Below are 26,186 nucleotides of genomic sequence, written 5' to 3' on the forward strand. Positions count from 1 at the left end.
GCCTACATTTACAGTTGACACGAGCATTCCCTGGAGCCATTGGCCCTCTCACAGATTCTGAATATGGCATCAAGGCACTACATAAAGCTTCATACCAACACATGAAAACAAAAACACTCTCCTAACCAGATTAAGACACTGAGGGCTGGTTTTGGTCGGCATCTTTTCTTGGTGTGGGCACTGACAACGCTATATCAAAACCATAAAGGGTTCAAATCACAGAAAATAAACATGTGAAATAGTACGCACTGCAAGTGCACCACCGGATTTTTGTAACTGCACGTACTTTGTACACGTAGGTTGCACATGCGTGTATGGGAGAATGTAGTATTTTGACCAAGAGATGCATTGTATTTTGTTGCTATGTGCATGCATCAAACATCTGTGTACACGTAATAAACTACTCTTTGCAAGGCTGTGCGATCGACCGTGTAAACAAAATTAGACTCTGGGCTTGAGCCCCATGAGATCAGGTTGTTTGGACTGTGTGTCTTTGCATCAGTACATCTGTCAGATTCTGCCTGTACAGAAGTGACAATGTACCATGCCATCTACTGTGCTCTCTTTCAATGCCTTGAATAATAACATGCACACTCTGGAGGTTAGTAACAGGCCCTCCCTGCAGATATCCAATTGGAATAGGTGATCATACCTCTATTATGCAAATGAGAAGTGGTGCCCCTGAAAATGACATGCCTCGGGTGGTCTGGGTAAGCAAGAGTCTTTTTGCGTTAAGAAATGTAATTTCATGGACATGCAGCATGGATAATACCCCAACCAATTAGACTGCCTCCTTTCTCTCTGTGCTCTACTAAACACAATACTGTGTGTGTGGATCCATGTGCTTAAATACTAGATATTCATGTGGTCTGTTTATCTGGAATGTTGTTTGATTAATCTGATATAACATAATTGTATATTCTGTAATGTGAAATGAAATGAAAGAAGAATTCTTCCTTCATACGGATATGATAATGATCACATATGCACACACAAACACACACACATACAGTACACACCATCTGCTGCATGTGTTCAAAGTACCTAATCCACACCACAGGAGGTGAACACTTTCTTCTTCTGATGACTAGATGAGTATGCATCAATCTTAGAGAAGCTATGTCAACTACAGTTCAACCAAGATGTGGTTACAGGTTCTTTACAAAATGTAACTAACCACACTGAAGCTACTTTGTACAGTAGGATATCTCTGTATAAATAAATTGAGAGAGAGGATGAGAATCAATTTTCAGGTTGCAGTGAACCTGACCCAAAATGCCCTTCATTCATCTCATGACTCCCGTCATAACAGAGTCCAGGTGGTTAGAAAGCGAGACAGTCTGGAGAGCCTGGAGAGAAGATGAGGATGCAGCCAGAAACATAAAGCCGGAGAGGTCACGGTCACCCGAGAGATCCCAGCATCCTTTTATTTCACATTCGCTTGCTTTCAAAGAGCCAAAATTACTTCCGGCTTTCAGGATTCCCATAAGTACGATTACAAGCAGCTACTGTATCTTTACTGCCAACATTTTGACATCTCGATGTCAAGGTAAAACAACTGCCTATGATAAAAAGCCTGATACTGTACAAGCAGACACAAACATGCATTTAAACAGCGCTTATGCCGGGAGCATGAATCTGGCAGGATTTCTTTGGCAGGCTAAGCTGCCTTTGAAACTCCCAATATGTTGAATGTCGGTGCAGTAATAGTCTAACCCATATACTGTACAGAAAAAAGACAACCCGTCTAGCAACCCTGCTAGCATTTTCTGTCTCCCCCATCGTACTGAAAATTTTACTTAATTCTAATGGGAACAAACTGAGCTTTAGACGCTTACAAAATATCATGCTTGGTGAACTGTTGCATATATTCAGATTAAAGACATTATAGTATAATGTGCCAATTCCTCCTGTGATCTCAGAGTTTAATTGGTTTCATTGCATGTCCAAGACAAAGTTGTAGTGGGTCTGATCCCTGTCTTTTGTTTGACATGTTATTGTTGTTCTGTATTGTACTGTATTACATTTATGCATTTGGAAGATGCTTCACTGCAAAAAAATGACTTTCTTATTTAGTATTTTTGTCTTGTTTTCAGTCAAAATATCTAAAAATTCTTAAATCCAGATGTATTTTCTTGATGAGCAAAATGACCTAGGAAAATAAATATTAAATTTAAGTGAATTTCTGCTTAAAACAAGCAAAAAATCTGCCAATGGAATAAGAAAAATTTTTTTGAATTAGGTGTTTATAAAAAAAAGTAAACTTTTATTTTTATAAAATTTTATTCCATTGGCAGATTTTTTTGCTTGTTTTAAGCACTAATTTACTTAAAGTTTATGGGCCCTATCTTAACAATCTAAGTGCATTGTCTAAAGCACGCAGCGCAACGTCTTAATAGGGTGTGTCCGAATCCACTTTTGCTAATTTAACGACGGGAAAAATGGTTTGTGCGCCGAGCGCATGGTGGGTTGGTCCTTTTTTTTAATGAGTAATAGGTGTGTTTTGGGCGTAACGTGCAATAAACCAATGAGAGTCTCAGCTCTCATCCCCTTTAAAAGCCAGTTGCGCTGGCGCTATGTCTAATCCCTATTTAGATGACGCACTTTGTAAACTGAAAAACTAAGTGGAGGAAGAAGATCCCCAGTTTAAGATTAATGTTAAATAATTGTGTTGTTTTTCATTTGTATTGAAATTGTTATTTTTTTATTAAAACCTTTAAAACCCGTTTTCTTTTAGTCATGGAAGTAAAAAAGCAGGCTTTTGATTGCTTTAAATGTATGGCTATCCAATATCATCAAAAAATAATTTACAAGTATGTAAGAAAAGGTTTGTACTCTAAAAATACTTTATTTGTAACAAACAGGAGATAAAGAATTTACAAACGGCTCTCCACACGTTTCAGCACTTGGACAGCGTCAGTTTTTTTTAAGCATTACTTAAAAATGTTTCTCATCTCACCATATCCACAGGTACAGAGTCATCATATACAATAAATCTGTGAGGTAGCATTTAAAAAAAAACATTTAAAAACAGAAGCATTTTTTTAAAGCAAAGCATTTATTTACTTACCAGGCTGCAGGTGAAGCAGCTCTTTGTGCCTTCTAACGTCTCATAATCTGTCCTCATTTATGTCCAAGAGACTCAATAATAATCTTTTACATTCAATCCTTTAATCTTTCATATTTAAAAGCGGTTTTGTGCTGCTGCGCATTCATGTATGTATTAAGCGTTAAGCAAACCCGCGCTGTCGTCCCGTTTATAGGCGCATATTACTAATGCGCTCTTTAAATAACAAAAAACATATTGCGCCATTGACTTTAGACTTTAGACCAGGTTTTTGTTGGTCAATGGCGTAGTCTATTTTAGTTGCCTCAAAAAGCAACACGCCAACAATGTGCCTGAACACACCTCGTTTTAAGACCAGACCGCCCATGGGCGCAAAAGGGGTGCAAATGCATTTGCTATTTAAACAACGTGGCGCTAAACGTGAAAATTATAATTGCGCAGGGTGGAAACTAGCAAAAGACACTTGCGTCGCGCATTGCGCTGCATTGTGCCGAGTGTAAGATAAAGCCCCATATTTTTTGTCTAAAATCTAGACTTAATTTCCTAGGAAAATACATCTTAATTTAAGAATTTTTTGATATTTTTACTAAAAACAAGACAAAAATACTAAGTAAGACAGTAATTTTTTGCAGTGTTGTGTCCAAGGCGACTTACAATGCAGTATTTGTGTTTCCTGACTTGAACCCAAAACCTTTTGCGCTGCCTACCCAATACTCTAACAAATGAGTTACAGGAAAAATATCGTTTGGTAAAAACGTATCGGCTCTATTCAACAACCTAGCGAGCTGCCTGCTAAGAAGCCATTTTAACTGAAATGCAATCTCATAAGTAACCAAATGGAACGCTTTACAAAGGAAACCACTATATACATACAAAACAGCACTGCTAATGCTAAGTGCATGGAAGACCTACTCATAAATGACTGAGTTTGATGGAGTTGGCTTTAGCATGTGGCCAAAAGTATAAAACAACAGGCTAGTAAGTAAAAAAAGTATGTAGCACACAAAAATATGTCGTACTTTATTCAGTATCTTTTAATTGATACTATACTTCATTTGAAGTATTGCCACATTTCTCTTGCTTTGAAAGAAAGTGTACAGTAAGTAAACCGAATGTTAGCTATATACTTTGAATAGCATGTTCAGCTTTATCTCAGTTATTTAGGGTCCCTAGTTAAATTACGTGTAAATAAAAAGACCTCACAATTAATTATGTTACAATCAGTTCATCAGCTGCATTTTGAGACTCATTAATGCCATGTAATTAAACTGCCTTTCTGATGTTTTTTGCATGGATGTCTAGACGCATTTATGTTTTAAGTTGGCATCCTTTGTCAACAATCAGATCAAAGAAACGACTATAAATTTTTCCAGCAGACCTCCTATTGACTTACACTGTAACAAAAGAAACATTCAGATGGAACGCTTTAACGCCAGACGGACTGCAAGAACCGGGCTAAAGAGAGTGAGGCTTCAATGATTAACAACATAATAGTGCTGAAACCCACTTCAGATCCATCAAAGCGGGTGGGTGGGCATAATGTCAGACTCTTCACTCGGTAATGGTCGTGGTTATCACATACTATTAATGCATGATGGTCACAGCACCCACTGGAAGCCCCAATTCAGTGACAAGTGTGACACGGTTTGTTTTTGAAGAACTTTGTGGTACCAGTATACATGATTCAGATACATTAAAGCATTGATTCAAACTTTCATTTGACTCTTCCTATTTCCTGTTTAACTCATTCCCCGCCAGCCTTTTTTTTAAAGTTGCCCTCCGGCATTTTTTGTTATTTTCACAAAAGTTTCACAAAATGCCTTCCAGAAATTTTTTTTTTTATATATATAAACATACAAATATATCAATTCAAAGAACAGACCTTATGCTTTCAAACAAAATGGAAAAAAAAACATTTAATCCTATTTTCATTTGTACTCTTTTTATAACTCCTTAAATATGGGTAGGTTGCTTTAAACATACCAAATTTTGAGCAAAAAGCTTAAATAATTGCATTTTTGTAAAGGAATTTAGTTAGAGATCAGATTCAGAAGAATGATAAAAACATACACAGAGCAGTGTTTCCGCTATATACATTCAACCGTGGCGGCCCGCCACTCCTAAAACATCCCCGCCACGCCTGCGGTTGTGGGTAGAAGGGATACAGCAAACGAAATCTTGTTGGATGAGCACTGTTTTATCCTAATCCTTTTACCAAACCCAACTCTAAACACAAAATTTCACACGATTGTAGGATGTATTTGTATCTAATTTAGCCAGAACCGCTGTTTTCATCCTAATAATCCTACCTTCAAATCTAATCCTTAACTTTTCGGCATTTGCTGTATCCCTTCTAGACAAAACCCACAGCGGCAGCTCGCAAAAAAGCTACCGAAATGTCCGCTCTGCGAGACTGGCTGTCTAGAAATAAATTCCTTTCTGGATTTGCGTTGTTCACTCATTTATAAATAAATCTCCTAAAATATCATAATTTCCTCCATGGGTTTAGTTTCATGCACAAATAGATTTAAATCAACAGAGGATTATTAAGCTACGTTTCTGTTTTGAGAAATAATAATAAAATAAATAAGCCTATACGAAATATGTTGCACTTAAATAATTATTAAATTGACAAAACGAATAAAAAAATATTTGAGTTTCTGTTCTTTTTTTGTGACGCGCTCTAAAACCAAACCAGCAGAAAGCACGTCATGTTTTTAATGATTATAAATAAGCACAAGGTTTTCTCCTTATTGTGAGTTTACACAAATAAAAATACATCATTTGAAGTTTCGAATGTTGTTTTACTTTTATCTTTATGACTATAAATTTAGGGTAATTTAAGCTGCAAGGTCATCACGCATATGATGTTCACCGGCGCATATCTACACCAACACAGCGCAGGGCTGCGAGAAAAGACATTATTAAACTTTTGATTTAACATATTACGAGTTTTTTGGACATTCATTTGGAATCACTGTACTCATATTATCAACTTATCTGGCCATTAGTTATTCAGTATAGGCTATAAGCGCAGCGCGCTTCTGACCGCTCAGCTGTCAGTCAATCGTCTGTGCTTTAGATCGACACTCACAAAGTTTCACATTAAATGATAAGATATTTGACTAAAAACAAAAGGCTAAATACTGAATACTACTTATATGCGACTGCAAGACATTAATAGTCGAATCTGTTTGTAAGGAAACTTACATTATTCCCGTGGAAGAGAAGAACGTTGGTAATAGAAACTTGAGGCAGACGGTGAGACTGTTTTATCTGTTTTCAGACGAAACAGCAGGGTCGGGGTACCCGCGGGTAAACCGCATAATATTTGATCTAACGGGTGTAATAGGCTATTCGCGTGTCATTTGTGTTGTAGATGCAGGTCGGGACTCAATAGACAAGAGTAAAATGCGGGTCTAACATCCAAGACCAAAATTCGACTCGTTTTTAAATGTCCCGTGCTTATTTGTGTTTAAGATCTGTCTGAAGACCGGTAAAGGTTTATATTTAACTGCGCGATTTGCGGTGTGACCGGCTCGGGGTCACAGTCTTTATGTCAAATGGTACGGGTGTGAAATAAAATTGCTGCTGATGTCGGATAACTGGTCGGTTGTTCTGTCAATCACAGCGGTGTGGATTATCAAACAGGACTGCATGACTTTGTAACAGCTCTGTACGCTAAACACGAGGACGAACTTGCAATGCACACTACATTAAAACTACAATGAAATATCCGAACTACGTACGTAGCTGTGTAACGTTTTTTTAAGAAAATACAGTTTAGATCAAACATAGAAAAGCAATATGCTATAAATATAAGGAAAAGTAAATGACAGCGTGAAAATTATAAAAAAAATACATGTTAGTTTACTGTAGCCTATATTCTACATTATTTTTTTTTTTTTACATTTATAATCATCATGGGCGCCCCCTGCCGCCACAGCTGAAAAAAATCCTAGAGGAAACACTGCAGAGTTTAAAATGTTGTTGAATTAGGTTTTGCTTCAGTTTTTAATAAATTGGATAATAGCAGATTACAGATTACCATAATAACTTGTCAGGAAAGCGTCATTGGCAGGGAAATGTTTTCTCTTAATTGACAAGATAACTCGTAAATGGCGGGGAAAGAGTTAAGAAGATGGGGAAAAAGTGTGGTTGTAAATCTGATACCTCATCAAAAAAAAAAATCAGTTTCACCGTTTTATTTTAATAACATCCACCGCAACTTAAATTTTGTTTTTCTGTGCATGTCTAAACTTAACAATTTTGGGATATTTCAAGCATACATTTTGCAGTGAGGAGATGTTATTTTTAACAAAGCATTTCCCAAATTAGTTGTAGATCAATATACAAATAGATGAAAGCACGATCATCCCTCATTAACTCGTTTAAGCTTTGCCATCCATCCCAGGTTTGTTTTGTTCCAAATATTTTTAACATCTTGTGAAGGACCTGAATAAGAATTAAATTATATGAATAATTACTGTGCAAAATGAGCCGAACGCACGTAATACTAAATGATATGACCTGAGCGTCTCCTGTATTTACAATCTGTCTTAGTTTACATGTAAACAAAAGTGTCTTGAATGGCTGTACAGTAAAGGATTTACACTTTTTCGCAATAAAGGCTTCAGCAGAATAAGTACCTTAAATCTGAGATGTGCATGTGGCACCATTGTAAGAGTATTTGCAGTTGCATCTTTGAAATTTTAACAAAACATTAAAAGAATACAATAAATTATGAATTATTTTATATATTATTTATATTTAAAGGATTAGTTCATTTTCTTAAAAAAATCCAGATAATTTACTCACCATCATGTCATCCAAAATGTTGATGTCTTTCTTTGTTCAGTCGAGAAGAAATTATGTTTTTTGAGGAAAACATTCCAGGATTTTTCTAATTTTAATGGACTTTAATGGACCCCAACACTTGGTCACGTGTTACATATGTGAAACGCACATTTGAGAACCATTTTAAACAATAAAAAGACACAAAGACATTGATTAGTATGATCATTTGACATACAACAACGTCAGAACGGTCCTCTTTCTCCAAACTTGTAAACACTGGGGCATAGTTTCACATCCATCATCCCTGACCTGTTGACGTGATGACGTATTACGTGAGGTCGTGCTGGCACGTCACACAGCCGGAGGAAGAAGAGAAGTTGTGGTAAAAGTGCATGTTTTTTATTTTTCTTGCCAAAAATGACAATCGTTTCGCTAGATAAAAACCATTTGCCTCATTTAGAGTCCTTTGAAACTGCAATTTTAAACTGCATTAAAACTGTTAAGTGTTGGGGTCCATTAAAATCCATTAAAATGAGAAAAATCCTGGAATGTTTTCCTCAAAAAACATTATTTCTTCTCGACTGAACCAAGAAAGACATCAACAGTTTGGATGACATGGAAGTAAGTAAATTATCTGGATTTTTTTTAAGAAAATTGACTTATCCTTTCAGGACTAATAGCTCTAAAACACTGCTGATGGACAGCCTACTGCATCTTGGAAGGTTACTGTAAATACAAAAGGTCTTAAGTGAAGGTACAGTAAATCAGATATGCATCAATGTCTATAATATGCAGCTTTAATGGCAGGTTAATGCTACTTGACGCACATCTCTGAAAAACTAAAAGTCACTGTAAGGGCAAATGTCCTTGGTGTCACTGCAAGCTGAAGGTCCAGCAGGCTGGGTTACATCGCTCTTGTTGTCTCCCTAGTGTGCTGAGTGTAGTACAGCCCCAGGCAATCCTCTCATCCAAAACCTCGCACACATACATTACCCAAACTCCTGCACTATAAATACTGGCATGCCCATCACAGCCAATTACTCTCAATGGAGCTGTGCCTCAGACACCTCGCTCTTCCTCAGGCACCCCTCTGCTATACTGAAGATGCTGGATGAGATGCCCCTACAGCTGTCACTTACAAGTACCATATGCATGTTTTAACACTACGTTTTCAATAGATGCTAAAAACGTTACACTCATCTTACCTGAGGGCATGCTTAGAGAGAAATGAAATGGCCCATCACTAAACTTATACTGTCACACACACACTGTGGCTATATAGTATACATTCCTTACATGAGTGTTACCACAATTTAAACAGCGATCAAGTTAATAAACAAACACTTACACAAACGTGTTGGAAAAGGAGGCCAATTTCAGGACTGTTGGTGAGACTTTTAAGACCTAAAAAAAAGGACAGAAAACAGGATCAATTATATTTCCAAACATCCTATACATGTTTGATCTGTAAATCTACAAAATGGAGTATATTGTAGTGTACGTAATGCTGATCTAATGTAATTATGTGCCTACATATCATTGACTTCGTCTATGGTAGCACACACTTTATTGAACTTGTCTTGCAGCTTTCAGCCCTTGTCTGCAGACATGAGATGCTTTACTGTAAGGGAAGGCATTAGATTTCACTGAAGTACACCATTTTAGCATTCAGCCCAACATCTTTGGTCCAGTAAAAACACAGTGTGGTGAACACAAGGCACTGTATCATCTTGAACTTTTAGACCTGGGACCTTGACCTCTGTCAAACAAAGATACTACAAAGCCTTTGCTGACCTGACACTACATCAAGAAAGGGAGTCGGATAAGATATATACATATATAGACAAGAGTTCAGGGAAATTGGAGAGAGAGAGATGTGGCTAATACACAGAGATGGATGAAGTGTTAATAGATGCAGAGCGAGTCTTGCTGACGTCTCGTTCTTATGGTACACTGCACTGAATGATATCTGTGAATATTACAGATGCTGAGCATGATAGCATACAGGACACCCCCGCAAAGCTCTTTCTAAAAAAACAACTAGGGATGACGTATTTTAGTAGGTCAACCCGAAAGTTAGCGAGGCCCTGTTTTTTCCGCCACAAAAGCCCATTAAGACTTTTGGATTATCGCAAAAGCTCTCTGTTTAACAAAAGTTTATGTAAAAAATAACTGTCCCACAAAATAATCTTCACAGATGAACACAACTTCTATGAAAGTCTAAATGCATTGACTAGACATGAAAAGCTAACCTTGGGTTACATTCAAACTACACCACATTCTCTCGACCTCAATCACCACAAAACTTCGGATAGCTCATTCAAACTTAATTAAACCCATTTAAAAACATGTTCCCTGATAAGGAAATGAGGATCTCTGAGGATAAATGTTGGGAATTGTGTCCATGTTGCATGCATTGTTTTAGGATCTTCATGCATGATGACGTTTAAAGTCTCAGAGAATCCGTGTAGTCTCAAATAGCACATGTTAGCACCCACAAAATTAAATACACATAAAAGCTTTAAAAATCATGAATGGGGTAGAGTGATGTGTTTTATGTCATAAAAATAAAATGTTAAAGGAACAATATGTAGGATTGTGGCCAAAACTGGTATTGCAATCACAAAACATGTGGCTAAAACTGGTACTGCAATCACACAACTGGTGGCAAATACACAAAATGACAACATAAACATCAGTTGAGGGCTGCAACTCCACTTTTTAAATTACAATATCCTTGCCGGACCACTGTTGTCAGTGATATAAGTATTTGAAATGAAAATGATTTTTAATGTCTACCGACATATCAGGGCCATTTTATGATTAATTGATATCAATTTCTTACATACTGTTCCTTTAAAGGGGCCATGGCATGAAAATCTGACTTTTTCCATGTTTAAGTGTTGGGTTCCCAGTGCTTCTATCAACCTAGACAATATGAATAAGATCAACCCAGTAACTTAGTTTTGGTAAACCATTCTCCACAAGCATGTGAAAAAATAGGTCATTGAAATTTGGCTCTCCTTATGATGTCATAAGGAGCGCTTATTATAATAATACTGCCCCTTAATCTGCACTATCCAAACACAGCACTGCAATTTAGTGCAGAGAGAAAAAGAGAGAGAGAAAAATTGAGTTTGAATTGCATAAAAAATCATCACTGTGACCAGTGTTTGAACTTCATTCGCTCATTTGCATTTTAAAGGATACCCAAAACAGCACATTTTTGCACACACCTACAAAGTGCCAATTTTAACATGTTATAATAAATTATCTGTATGGTATTTTGAGCTAAAACTTCAAATATGTGCTCTGGGGAAACCAAAGATTTATTTGACATCCTAAAAAAATATTATGACACGTCCCCTTTAAAATATCTTGGGTTTTGTTAACCCAAGATCTTATTAAAAGCATTTACCAAAACTTCATTCAAAAAACCCATTGAACCAAAAGTGCTAAAATGCTAACTCACTTTCGGGATTTGCCTGCAAAAATATGTCATCCCTGCCGCACTGTATTTACACAACAAATACATTTTGTCAACAACCTTCACAAGCGTCTAAGAGTTTGCAAGAGACACCTCACCTAAAATGTGGTTTAACCTAAGATAGAAATATAAAAATTCTCTCATGGTTTATTCATCTCCAAATGTATATGACTTCCTTTCTTCTGCTGAACACAAAAAAAGATGTTTGTGGTCAATTATTTGGGTGAAATGCACATTTGACAAATAGTCACGCATGAACCAATTAAATTTTAGGTTGATGATGTACTGTCATATTTGAATTTAGAGTGATTCTCTTTATGTTTACAAAAATACCACATATTCATCACTAAATAAGCTCAAAATTAATCACGATTAATTGCATACAAAATCAATCAATAAATAAATAAATAAATAAATATATATATATATATATATATATATATATATATATATATATATATATATATATATATATATATATATATATACTGTCATTAAATACATATATGCATGTGTATCTTTATATATACAAAATAATTACACACAGTGCATATATATATATATATATATAATCATAATTATTTTGTATATATAAAGACACACATGCATATATGTATTTAATGACAGTCCTACTCAAAATATACATTTTTCTCTCACAAACATAACGCTCTGATTCAGATGACACACATTAACACAATGGAGTAATTTGAATGTATGTAGGCTACTTTTTGAAGCTTTAATGAAGAAATAAAGTCATGACATGGGGGTGTATAAGATATTATTTTTCATATTTCAGCTAACTGTTCCTTTAAAAACCTTGCTTTCATTTTGCTGGATCTCTCTCAGGAGTTAACAGAAGGTTTTCCAGCCTCCCTCACACAATTATTAAATTATGGTTACATGCTTCTAGCTTTACATCTATCGCTTGTCTAGAGCAGGGGATCTCCTGTCTTGGAGGACCCCTAGTCACATCGAATTTAACTCATCAGCTCATTAGTAAAGTCTGCAAGGCCTGAATCAGGTGTGCCGGATGACGCACACGTACAAATGTGCAGGACAAGGGGTCCTCAGGACAGGTTTGAGAAGCCCAGGTCTACAGCATACTGTGCAGCAGCACCTGCTCCCATAGGACTACACTTCCTGCCTGACCTCTGACTTTGTCCATTACGAGATCCTGTTAGGCTTTACAGGTCAGAAGGCCACAGTAATAACTTCCTACTCAGATGGGCAGAACAGTCATGAGGTTATTGATCGTCCATGTAACTCTATTTGCTTTGAATTGAAAGTACAGTTTAAAAATAAATGGAGATTTTGCCATTAGTTTCTCATGCTGTTCGAAACCGGCATGCTGTTATACAGGTGAGAAAACAGGAACATAAACTTAATGCACAAAACAGACCTCAGGGACGGGAAGATGGAGAGACGTGTGCAGAGTCGTGTAGATATTACATTTGGCAGGAGAGATGGCTCAATGTTGCAGAATGACCTAGTTATACCAGGAGAGAGGATGCGGGGAACAAATGTGAGGAGGGGGTGGCACAGGGAAAGGGTAGGGGGGCAAAAGGAGACGAGGAGAATGAATAGGAGTTTGGTGGAAAGCGATAGGAAGGAGGAGAGATGAAGATGCTGGAAAAGGAATGGAGTAAGACAGGCATGTCTGTAGCCCTAAGGAAAACAACAGGAAGTAATAAATCAATCCCGCCTCCTTCGTTATATTGCCAAAAGTCTCTATCCTCTTCCCACTTACTGCTGTCAATTATTACCTGATGTTAATGCAGAAATAATTTCCACCTAACAAAACACTCTCTGCAAAAAAACCTAAGTGCAGACATCTGCATCTTTTTAATAACAACTCATAATCCAGTTTAACTAGAGAATAAATAAACTAAAACAGGACCACATTGCTTGAAGTTACTGTCATCCTTGGCCTGACAAATAAATCAAACGGAGAAGATGGAGAAGAGTGCAATAAATTCACATTCTGCATTTTGAAAGAGCTGATTCAAGTGTCTGGATCAAAGTGTTAGCGTCATTATCTACAAACCCACTAAAGTATGCCAGAAGTCTGCTAACAAACATTTGAGAATTATCCTGTGCAACACGGTGCAACACAAGTTTGTGTGTATTTGTGAGTTGAGTGTGTTTGCAATGCCACCTGATGTGCATCGTTTCTTTAAGGTATAAACCACTAAGCAGCACTATCATAGTGGCTTATAACTTACTCTTAGTGAATTTTATAACCCATATCCTTCTGCACGGTAGAGTCGAGCACTGTCTGAATATTTCACTGCCAGATGCTGACCTACTCTACTCAAGGTACTGTAGGATGAGGGGAATCCTCACGGCAAGGATCAAATCTGGGTCATGAGGCTCTGATTGCAGAGACAAAATTAAAACGAATTATTGACTGTGATGGTTAAAAACAACCTGATGGTCTTCAAAGGGTCTTTCTTCCAGTATCATAATACAGACATCTTAAGATGCTCATCATTAGCTCATCACATACATGTGCTACTTCATTTTTAAAGCAGGATTTCCCCTGTGGACACGATCGATATACAGGACTGCTTTTTTTATCCCATTAGTTCAAGTGCAAAACATGCTGCTGTGCCACAACTGAAATATTTAAGACCCCCTTTCTCTCCTTAAAGAAGACCACCTGCCTACATCCCTTCAGCACAGCATCAGTCTGTTTGCTTTAACGGTGAAATTGGATTGTGCCTATCCCAACACATCATATTCTCACTCAGAGTCATTTCCTCATTTTACCATATTATTTATCCAAATAAAATCTTTCATATTTATTCGAATGAGGAGGATCAGATACATAAAACATGTATTTTTTATTGATTTTATATTTAACTCATTCATTCTGCATTACTGGATTACAAAAATCTGCTTTGTCACATGGCTCTCCCGTAACTGGATAAGATGAGATGATTTTGTGCTTTGAGAATGACTGTAAAAAGGTGGGCAGAAAACAAAGCCCCGAGCACACACCCAAACCCAGCTCTCTCACAAAACAAGCTTTAAACACATTTTAATATACGTTTATTGTCTTGAATCAACCCCCCCCCTTTTTTTTCTTAGTTTAAAAGCACAAAGCAACCCAAACTGCACACCATTTCCTGTGTGCTCCGCTTGCATGAGACACCGGCCAATAATATACAACCTGGTTGCTAGGGCTGCTTAGCAACAGCATCGGGTGAGGTGTTTCGCAGTGGGAAGCTTGTCCCGGGGGTGGGGGGATAGTATGCCTATTACCAAGCCAATGTGTGTGTGGGTTTCAAATCGAAAAGAAAGGAAGTAACCAAAATGTACAACCTCTTATACAACATGTTAGGCACATGGTGATAAAACAAGCACTAATGACAGGCCTATTAAAGCATACAAAATGTAAAATGAAAACTAAATCGATCTATGCTGCACCTGTGTGCTGTTGCCGGGATACTGAGTAATAAAGGTTCATTAAACGTAAACAGCTGTGTGCTACTGAAAAGAACTGCTCAAAACATACTGGTAATACCAAAAAAATACTCAATGCTCAATTCTTTTTATTTTAAGCATTTTGATTTGAAACATCTATTAGAAAATAGACTCACACAGCTAGTCAGAAATCAGAGAATATTGTATGTTTCCTATATGTATAGAAGTAGAGAGGTCAAAAATAGGCCGGTCATGAATATTTAATGCAGAAGGATTTCAGTTTAACGTGTCAGACTGATAATAGACCCACTGCTATTCACAAGATTAGAGTGGATTTCTAAATCATTGGTATATAGCTAAACCTCCACATTTTCCACAGTGATTTTAGAGGTGGGGAAACGCTAACCCCTTTCTCATCCCCCTAGATCAGTGGTTCTCAAACTTTTGCACCAATTACCACATTGACCAACATTAAAATATAGTCGTGTAGTAGGCCTAACTATTCAGCTACAGCTATGCACAGTTAAAAAAACAAGGCAGTTTTATGAGAATATTTATTATTGTCAGCCACTTTAAAAAAATTACAGAGTTGCTTACATACAATTAAAATGTTATAAGATTAATAATTAAATTAAAAATGTACCCGAAAGTTAAATAAGTTTTTAATAATGTTAAAAAGCTTTACTCAAACAAATTTGCATTTTAATCTCACCCTTTTTGTTAATTTGTAAAATTAAAGGCGGAGTGTTTTTGTTTTGTATTTTTGAAAAACACTTTGGAAAAGGAAGTCGGGCCGAGAACCAAAACACACTTGTAGCCAATCAGCAGTAAGGGGCGTGTCTACTAACCAACATCATTAGGTGTGTTCGACATCGGCTGTGGCTGGATGTAACTGATCGGTGAGATTAGCCGCGTGAAGGCGGGGAGGAGCTGAAAACGGAGATGTGAAGTCGGACGTGCTGTGGTTCCCGTAGTTTGTGGCATTTACGTCAAGCATGGCTGATCACGTGTCATTTGCTTGCTTAATGGCATTAAACATGATTTGTTAGATGTAAACTACATAAAAAGTGAATTATACTGTTTTGAATGTCCGTGTATGAGCATGAGTGGAACTGAAGAGGCTTACAGCATCTGTTTTTACAAGAATAAAGTTCAACATAAGCATATTATTTTAATACCAATGTAGTGGGGTCTACGTTTTTTATCCATTTTATTTTGATGACGATTACACAATATAACAGCGCGACTACATGAAAAGAGCTTTAACTGTTATAAAAATACAGATTTGTGAGCATTTGTGGAACTGAGGGCGTGAAAATAAACACGAAACACACGTGATTGTTGTCATGTGGTGAATCCGACCAATTGTGAAACAGCTGTGTCGTCATTACAGCCCGTGCAGCTCCTCTTTGCGAACTGCGCTAGCTAACTCAGGCGGCTGATCTCGAATCGCTCTCGCGATACTTAAAAACCATATGACACAGTCACGTACCTGCAGCGCCAGCTTAAGTCGGACAAAGTTGCTAACCGGAATGCACCGTCGATCGGTCTGCGCAGCGCCGCATGAAGTCGAACACACCTATTGCCTGGGTTGCGTATGTGTGGGGCGGGTCTACCAAAAGAAAGTCCAGAATCTATTGGGGTAGGGGCGTGTTTGTTTAGGTGATTTCAAATGTCAACATTGGCTTTCAGAGATCATGCACCCCGCCTTTAAGAACATACTATTATTGTTAAACATTACGAAGAAATCAGTCTTTAAAGAATAAAGTCTCCAAATGATGCAGTCTTCGAAGGATGCAGTCTTCAAAGGCTGCATTCTTCAAAGGACTCATTCAGAGTCATTTAAAGGATGCAACCTACAGAGACTGTATCCTTTGAAGACTGAGGGCATCCTTTGAAGAACGTGACCTTCGGATGTGGCATCATTTGAAAACTGAGACATTTGAAGGACGAACTGCGTCCCTGTGAAGACGATATACCTTCGAAGGACGCAACCTTCGACTTTAAGAATCACTGTCCCGGATAAAAGGACACAGTGATTCCTGCTTTGATTTAAACAGTCCGGAGTTCAATACTAACTCGCATATCGTCACCTTCCTAAACTAATTGCCCAAGTCATTTTTTCAGGTTTCTCTAAATGTCTTCTTTAGGCATCGTCTGTGTTTACTGTGACCTCTCTTGGTCTAAACACATCTTGGGCGTTTTTGAGCAGAATTAAGTAAAAAGAATTTCTTTATAATTTGAAATTAGGATTTAATTTTATTTAGGATTAAGAGATCCTGCAGTTTCCTGCTATTGCTGAAGTGGAAGGGGAGTTTACCCTAAAAACACATCAGTTTACATTTTTATACAGTTTTTAATACTACATACACATTTCCTGTATTTTCTGGATGTATTTTATTAAAGAGACTGAGAAACAATCATATATGATCACTATAGCAAAAACAAGCAAAAACAACAAATCTAATTTTGTCACGGTGGCCTAAGACTTTTGCAAAAAAAGTATATATATACAAATATATACTGTATATCACAAAAAGATTTTATTTAGTGATTTTACTCTTGTAAAGCATTTAAAATCTTTCATTTCCTTTCTCTTTAAAACAAAGGTAAGATGCACAGAAGTTAGCTTGAGTGACAAAAATAGCTGCCAGGACTCATTTCCTGGACGGGTCCATCTGCCTGGGGTTACCATGGTGATTAAATGCATTCTGGATCTTGTAATGGTCCTAGCTGTGCCATCCCTCTTCCAGGGACACGTGACCCCCACCCCACCATGTCTTTGCCTTTTCAGGGTCTCTCTCCTCTTTCATAGTTCACACTTATCATAAGGCGGGATTGGTGGGTAGTGTGAAGGGTGTGAATTCAGTCTCCAGAGACCCCTGCACGCTGGCAAATGATAAGAAGCATGTGTGTATGAATCCGTGTGTGTGTTTGATTGAATTTGCATGTGTGTGTTGGTGTGTGTGATAAGGGGAGGGGGTTCAGGGTGATGAGCTGCTGACAAATCCATTAATTAAAGCTCAGAAATCTATCCACTGCACAATAACAAGTACAAGAAACGCCCCTGCAGCTAATTTAGGAGGGTTGGTTTTTCTTCCTTTGGCGATTATTCTGGACACACGCTGCCATTAATGTTATTGTAAATCAGCCAACGAATGAGGTGGACAGGACATGTCTCTTCACATAAAGACAAAGAAGAGTTATGATGTTTTAACTTCAGTCATTCCTAATAAAAACCTTGATACTGTAGTGCAAAAAACATAAGGGTGATTCTCGCGGAATTAGACTTATGAGGTGTCATAAAAAAAGTTGTCATAATAAATGCAAAGTAAGAGTATGAAAAAAAGAAGCATACACTTACAAACATATCTTCATGTATTATTTTGCACATGATTTCAAATGACATCATACAAACCAATTTTGTTGTTTTTCCACATTTAGGGGAAAATTTTCATTACCGCAACATGTCCATGACTGGGTTTGGGTTCTTTGACATGGAAATATTTATAATTAAAAAATAAAAAAATAAAAAGCTTCAGTGCATGTTATACTGTAAACATTTACAGTAAAGAAACATGTGGTATTTGGTGATCATTGGTAAATGAAGAGACAAAAATAAGGAATACAAATGTGTCCAAGACCAATTTTCTCTCTGCAACAATTTTCATTCATTGTTTAAGCCCTCAATGAACAAACATTTTAAAAAATTTTGGAAGGGACATAATTGACATTCAAGATGTCTACCAGGTAAGCAGTTCTTATTTTTTCTCTCCAGATCAAAGTTCTTTGTCATAGTACCTAGACAACTTTTTAGTTCTCATTACTGAAACATGAGTTTGTAAATGCATATATTTAATGTAATATCATGTTGCGATAATGATAATTTTTGATAATGATAATCTAAAACACCTTCTAAGTCTGGATTTTGTGAGAATCACCCATATTAGTACCTCAAATGTACATATTTTATACCAAATGTATACATTTCTGTACCTAAATGGATCTTTTTAAAAGGTACTGCCCCAGTGACAGCTATATTCTGACCCTTTCTTTCAGGCAATGTATATAAGTATGTGTATCCATCCTTCTTGTCTAATCACCTTTGTTTTGTTTTCCCCCTTTGTCAATGGGGAGATATTTTAAATGAAAACAACTCATTATTTTACATCTTTACCCCTCAAAGGCATTTAGATATTTTACTAGAAAACAAGATTATGATTCTGAAGAGTGGCGGTATGCTGCTTTGTTTAAAGAACCCATCACACTTGAACACGTGCTTCAAACAAACACATTTTTTAATCATATTCACATACAGCACAGACAAAGAGACAATGCTTGAGAAACACAGCTAATTACTCTGATGTTTACCAATAGGTTCACAAGCTATTTTCCAGCCCCCTGAAGCACGGATGAAGCCGAGGGAATAGGATCTTTGTACAGTTGAGACCATCCCTGCCCTTACCATTCTGATTGAACCCCATCCAAATGCCAAAGGGTCAATGCAGTCAGTGCATTCAGGCACTGACAATAATATATGCGCATGATAATCGTTGGGCTTTCTTAACACTATGGCTTATGCTAAAATCTAAAGCCTCAAGATTCACCCAGCATGGGGTTCTGTCTGATCTTAAGACTAAAATCATACTGGATGTATTGAAATGATGGCTGATGAATCAGAATTCTTTGTCATCCTCTGTTAAACTTCATGTCTGTTTTAACACTAACTATTGTGTCTATGTGAGGTCATAATTCAGACCAGTGCTTTGTAAACACATAAACTGTCCTCTAAAATGTATTCCTATAACATTGGTGTACTGTATTTCATAGGCATGACACATCCTAAATGTAAAACAACCTGATCAATTCAGTAACAGGAGACGTGTGGATTATTTCTTCATGCTGGAGATGCTAAAGTAGCAATTTTATCACCCTATGTCAGCCAGCAGCCATAAAACACACTTTGACAGCCTCAAGCTACAATAATGGTTAAGAACGAATCAAAATTGAGGAAATGAGAAATATACTTACAGTAAGCCACTGAGGGTGCGCTAATACTGTAGACTTTTCCCTCCACTAACCCCAAAGCCAAGCAGAGGAGCACCATTAAGTCTTCTGATGAACAGAAAATCTACTGATTTGTTGTGTATCTCAGTTTATTTGTGAATGACCAGAAATAAGGGTAATGCACATAATATTAAATGACATTCACCACACACTTACGTCAGAAAAGTCATGCAATTCAAATGCAACACTCAAGGGTCAAACAAAACAACTGCTCCACAATTTGTGATCCAAGCATCTGGCTTCGTATTTCGATTAAAACTCATGTCTTAGAATAGGTTTATACTGTAGCTGTAAAATATTAGTAATATTTTAAAACACAGATGCACAAGTCTAGAGACTATCGTATAAACGTGTGTATGTTTGATGCTGCACATAATTCTGCTGAGACTGCCACAAAGGACTACACAGATTCACTGAGCACCAAATGGGTGGCAAAAGCACGGGGTAGACATAAACACAAGGGACGAAACGGCATCGCCAGTGTTACACAAGCTAAATCTCTCATTATGGAAAGCTGGAGGATTTTAAAGGAAACAGACCTGGACTAATTGGAGACGCTCTATAACAATCCATCAACATCGGGCTAAATCTCATGATGTAAATTAGTACCACCAGACTACTTCCTGATTGTATAACAAGGCAGTTTTTCCCTTGAAAGAGAGCCGAAATTGTATAGAAATACATGCTCATTACAGAATTTAGAAAGCAGACTTAACATAGTAATTCATCCTTTATACCAACTGAACACATTTTATAGTCATAGCACTGTGGTTTGGAAAGAGGCAGGCTTGGCAAAGGCTATGTGCAACATATAGGCTACATTTGACATATTGTAGTACACAAATCCACACTATGTTGAATATTGTATCCCACAATGCAATCCTCTTGACTTTACCTCTCATTCCCAATGTGACAAATAAGCCGAAAGTGATGTCAGACACAAAATATTTATTGTTATAATATAGAATACTTTGCAAAGTCTTGCACCACAACCAGACTTGTTGTTTTAGAAGTTTTAATGTCATCCATATTTATTTTTCAATCTATTTTATTAAGATACAAACAGAAAATACAGCAAATATGTAAAAAAAAAAAAAAACAATAACATTTTCAGGACTAAATGTCTTCTTTAGGCATCGTCTGTATTTAGTGTGACCTCTCTTGGCACTAAACACATCTTGAGCGTTTTTGAGCAAAATTAAGTAAAAACACTAATTTCTTTAAAATTAGAAATTAGGATTTAATTTTATTTAGGTTTAAGAGATCCTGCAGTTTCCTGCTATTGCTCAAGTGAAAGGGGAGTTTACCCTAAAAACTTGACACATCAGTTTACATTTTTATACAGTTTTTAAAACTATATACACATTTCCTGGATGTACTCTATTAAATAGACTGAGAAACAATTATATATGATCACAATAACATTGCAAAAACAACCAATGTAATTCTTGCACGGTGGCATAAGACCTTTGCACAGTACTATATACAGTATATCCTGTTTGGCATACTATTTAGTGTATAACGTAGTAGTATGTAGTAAGCAGTGTGCTAGAAATCTATTCAAAAAATACTGCAGGTGTGCATTTGGGTAAGAATAGGACTGAATGTGTCATTGTGGGAAAATTTCTAATGGGGAGATTTGAGAGGTTTTTGGTCATCAGTATAAATATTTACAGTGAAAGTGCGTTTCTGTGCATTATCTGTGAGTACATTAACCTCCTCCTGTTCAGCCCACACAAAAGAATGAACTATCATACCCCTCATACACAGTCATGCATACATACACACATCTACACAATCGGCCCGTTGTGTTCCATGTCAGGCTATATGGCTCATTCAACAACAATGATGTTACTTAACGTCATAATGTCGCTGTCAAATTTCTAAGACGATTTCGCCCCCTTTCAGGTGCATTCATCTAGAACGTAGTCTACATCAATGTGGTGGCTTTGTACCAGGATCATCTGAAGCACAAAACAATATTTACAAAACGGCGCGACAGAAGCGATTTTGTAAAATGACGCTGGTTCATTCATTCCCATTTGTGCAACAGCACTACACGCGGCACAACAGCTCCCAACATGTTTCCATTAGCCACATGTGAATGCCCGGGATCAGCTCAATGAACATCAAACAAAGCCAAGAAGCAAGACAGTCAAACTGAACGCACATGACTGCTATATTATTTATTTAAAACAGATGAAAAAGAATGGCTTTAACCACATCAATGGTAAAACACTTCCTGCTATCCGAGTTTAGCGTGCAAAGCCAAATAAGTAAGAGTGATGTTTCGAAATGTGCAAACACTGTCGCTCAGTGGCACTTTAAAAAAAAAATGCTTTTAATTGTTTGAGCTGAATACAGATTTCATGAGAACGAACATATATTGAATGTTGCATTGAATGAAAAAATGTATACAAGACGAGTTTTATAAACAATTCTTTGTTTAGGTTTTGTAAATGAAGCCTAGCTATTTTGTTGATAGGTGCATTGAAGTACAGTAATTTACCATGATTGAAATACATTTAAATTGAATAAAATTTAGTTAAGTACACTTTAAGTTATAGGTTCATCACATATTAAACAGTGTGAAAATGTAAGTAACATGAGAAGTGAACTTTTTTGACCACTGTATCTTGACATTGTTACAATGTTTCACACCACATTGAGACTCAAACGCAATACAACACGCTATATCTATAGATAGATAGATAGATAGATAGATAGATAGATAGATAGATAGATAGATAGATAGATAGATAGATAGATAGATAGATAGATAGATAGATAGATAGATAGATAGATAGATAGATAGATAGATAGATAGATAGATAGATAGATAGATAGATAGCAAAGCCACTGTTCTGGTTCAGTTTTGGAGTTCAGGACAACACGTTGACTACTCAACAACCAGACATGCGTTGCAATGATGTTCATGGTAAATACGGACACTGACAGTAGCTTGGAGAGACAGCCAGACAGAAAGCAAAACAGAGCAAAGGTCAATGTGGAAAAACATACACAGTAGTTTACAAGACCATGAACCTGCAACATGTAGTCCAGCGCCAACATACATAGATCAATATGTTCAGATGTACAATAGGAAGCTCATCAATGTCTTACTGTAATGATTTAGAAAATGACTAACTTGTAATATCACATGCAACGTGCTCTTTTCATCTTCTGACAAATAACACAATGTTCAACATATTGTCAACAACTGGACAGTAGATTTAGAAAAGACGTTGAAAAGCATTACAATAGTGTGCACCCAATATAACAATCCAGAATCACCTGAATACAGTTACACAATTCAAGTTTATTGACAGGCAGCTGGCACTAGATGCAATTTGACATGTAGTTCAATCAGATCGCTGAAAAATTTCCAAGTTGGCAAAACATTTATGGTAATAAATTAATTTTTACACACTTATTGTTTATTAAAATATGATGCAAATGGCTACAGTTTATAATTACATGCTATAATAAACCTAATAATGATCATATTGTGGCCACATTTATCTTAAGCATCCCATTTTACCAGTTGTACCACTTCATCCTATATAAACAATGGGTTAACATATCTGATGACATAAAGGAATCTAAAGTTGGCACAGCAACAAAGCCCAGTATAATGTGGTAAGCATATGGAATAAAGCATCACACAACTAACAATGGTTAACAAGAACCATGCTTTCTTTCTAGGAACAAAAAAGGCTATTTTAGCCAGCAGCAGTCTGTATCTGCTTTTAAACATAAGAATGGTGACAGTGAAAGCCCCCTTTTACAAACGCACCAATGAATGAATCAGAAAACAAATCAAATTTACCTTTCAGACAAGGTCTCCAGTTTTAGTATGAGTAAGCTGTCATTCCTATTATGGTAGATTCCTCTCTCATTTGTGTTTGCCTGCTTTAAAATCCTTAGACTAGACAGATGCTGTGCCATCAAGAAGTAAAGCAAGTGTCTATCTCCTTAACGATGTGCCTTCTGGGGTCTGTTATCACTTGGTGCATCCCTGCCTAACTGTCTCTGGTGTTGCCTCTCTCTCTCTGCCTCCCGCATGCACAGCAAATGCTGATTCTCTGTCTGTAACCTCCCACTCTAGCTTCTCTCCGCCCACCACATGAATAATAAATAGCCCTGAGGGCAAACCCCTCCCCCCTTTGACAGCATGCACGTGCTCACACGCTACTAGATGACAAAATACATACCCACAGAGAAAAATACAAATGCGCGCGTGAACCGAGGCAGCCAGGGTGACCGGGCCTCCCCCACTTCGAGTGGGCGATTTTAGGGTTATCAGCTGGAAGGGATTTAGCATTTCTCAGGCTACCCTCTGAGCTTGACCCCTCCACTCTGACCCGTGTCTTAACCTTGTGTACGTTCTAGACTCATTTCACCCCTTCGCCTGTCCTCATGGCACTGACATAATATACAATGTCAAGAGCATGCAAATGTTAGCAGTATATGATAAGGGAACCCTAATTTAGACAGATAGATCAATAGATACCTGGCAGTGAGGGTTACATTTTTAAGAAACTATTATTTTAATTTTTCTGTCCTATTGGATAGTTATTTCGCAATGCAGGTTGACATCTAGCTGTATATAAGGCCACACCATGCAACTGCAACATTATTTAGAGGAAGCTACTTAAGAGAACACTTTCTGAGATGAGTCTAATTAAAATGAGAAGATGTCAAGCCTAAAAAAGTGATAATTGCATGCATGTCATGCATGCTTAATTATACCTAGAGGCTTATTGCTATGATAAACAAATATTATAAAAAAGTTTTTAACACTAAAAATAAAAGACGTAGTTCGTTTTTGGGCATGTACAAGGGCAATATTAAGTGCTTAGATGCAAAACCCTCTAAGAGCGCGTCTGACATGTTTTCTTGTAAATACATTTTTTTTTATCAGACTCTTAATAGACTCTGCCAACAAAATAAAGCTGTGACTAAGGGAATTTGAAGCAAAACATTTGATAATACTGTACGTATAATACGTACCGAGAGCATTGGGTTAATTTCATGATCTCATTTTTGATGGAGGTGACGTTTAATGGCTTGCACCTGAGCTTCTCATGTAGAGTATTCAAGGAGACTTGGCATAAACAACACGTGCAAAATTGCAGTCAAGGCCCAAGGGAATGATTTAAAAAAAACAAAAAAACAAGAGAGGATCAACAAAACATTACTAACTGATAAAACTTTAGTCAATGTATTTTCTTGTGTGCTTTTTGTATATTAAAATAAAACACACATTCCCAGATGTATTGTAGTTTGCCTTTGTGACAAATTTTTTTTGTCAAATACATACCTGAATGAGGCATAAACATGAAGTGTGTATTCGCATGGCGTTCCTCCCTCAATATTATGTTGATTTTTTTCAACTTGCGCGAAAGACGCGTTTGAGGCTGTGTTTGCGGCAATCGCGCCACCCAATTCGTGTCATTCGCATCATCCCGAGCGAATTCGGATCTATTCTCGTCTTTGCATTGACTTCTCATGCAAATCAATTAAGTTGCGTTTTGTGTGGATGCCCCATAAGTTTGGTGTTCTCCACTTTTTGTCATACTTCCCATATTTATGATGTTTTAATCAAATCTGTGGGGCTATAAAAAGCAAATATTTTACAAATATGCACTCTGGACATCACTTTTGGCCTTGATGACATTGTACATGAATATTTTAATAATTATATTTTTGGGGAAAAAAAGGAGATGAACAAACAGCCACATTTGTATAAATATTATTGAATTATTTTGCACACCTGGCAGGAATGCATGGCTGAAAGCGAAGCACAAGATCTGACTATAATAATGTAGAAAGTTTTCGACAAAATTTAATTGCTACAGAAAGTGGAATACTTCCAGCAAAATTATATATATAGTTTAAAAAAAAAATCACCTATAAGCCAAGAATTGCAAAGCACAGGCAATTGAAATTTACAGGCAATTCAAGTTTAAGAGGAACCGCTGACCCTGTGTCTCCACTGTGGGTTGGCAAATTACGGGTATCTTTATCTCAATGGTAACTAACCACGCTCAGTTAAAATAAAAGGTTTCCTCTGTGACTGCCTGTCTATCATTGGGAATCACAAGAACAAACAGTACAACCACTAATTTCTATGCAAAGCGTGATTAAACAATGTGTCAGCTTTTCTTCTCTCTATTCTGCTATACAAAAATAGAAATGTCACGATTGAACATTGTTTTTTACTGAACTGTATTGCCTGTGGTCTCAAAACATGTTCAGAGTGAAGAACAAAATGAGTTTCCATTATAAAGAATGTTTCACATTTTTCCCTTTCCAATGACGTCTGACGTGGGGGCTCTT

The 26,186-nt window shown here is 36.9% G+C and overlaps 1 protein-coding gene across 28 annotated transcripts in view; it reads right to left on the bottom strand.

Annotated features, from left to right (window-relative positions):
• nfasca (neurofascin homolog (chicken) a) overlaps positions 1-26,186 on the bottom strand; it is a 95,304-nt gene that overhangs the window by 47,432 nt on the left and 21,686 nt on the right. For 21 of the 28 annotated variants that reach the window (XM_065241341.2, XM_065241336.2, XM_065241347.2 and 18 more), the window contains exon 2: positions 9,213-9,268. The exons of 1 other annotated variant lie outside the window; for it this stretch is intronic. The gene's annotated coding sequence lies outside the window, so the exon portion shown is untranslated. Of the gene's footprint in view, positions 1-9,212; positions 9,269-23,673; positions 23,897-26,186 lie in introns of those variants that run through there. 6 more of the 28 variants (XM_065241335.2, XM_065241363.2, XM_065241360.2 and 3 more) reach the window with 1 other exon arrangement.

The sequence above is a fragment of the Paramisgurnus dabryanus genome, chromosome 14 (genome assembly GCF_030506205.2).
Source record: "Paramisgurnus dabryanus chromosome 14, PD_genome_1.1, whole genome shotgun sequence".
NCBI classification, from domain to species: domain Eukaryota; kingdom Metazoa; phylum Chordata; class Actinopteri; order Cypriniformes; family Cobitidae; genus Paramisgurnus; species Paramisgurnus dabryanus.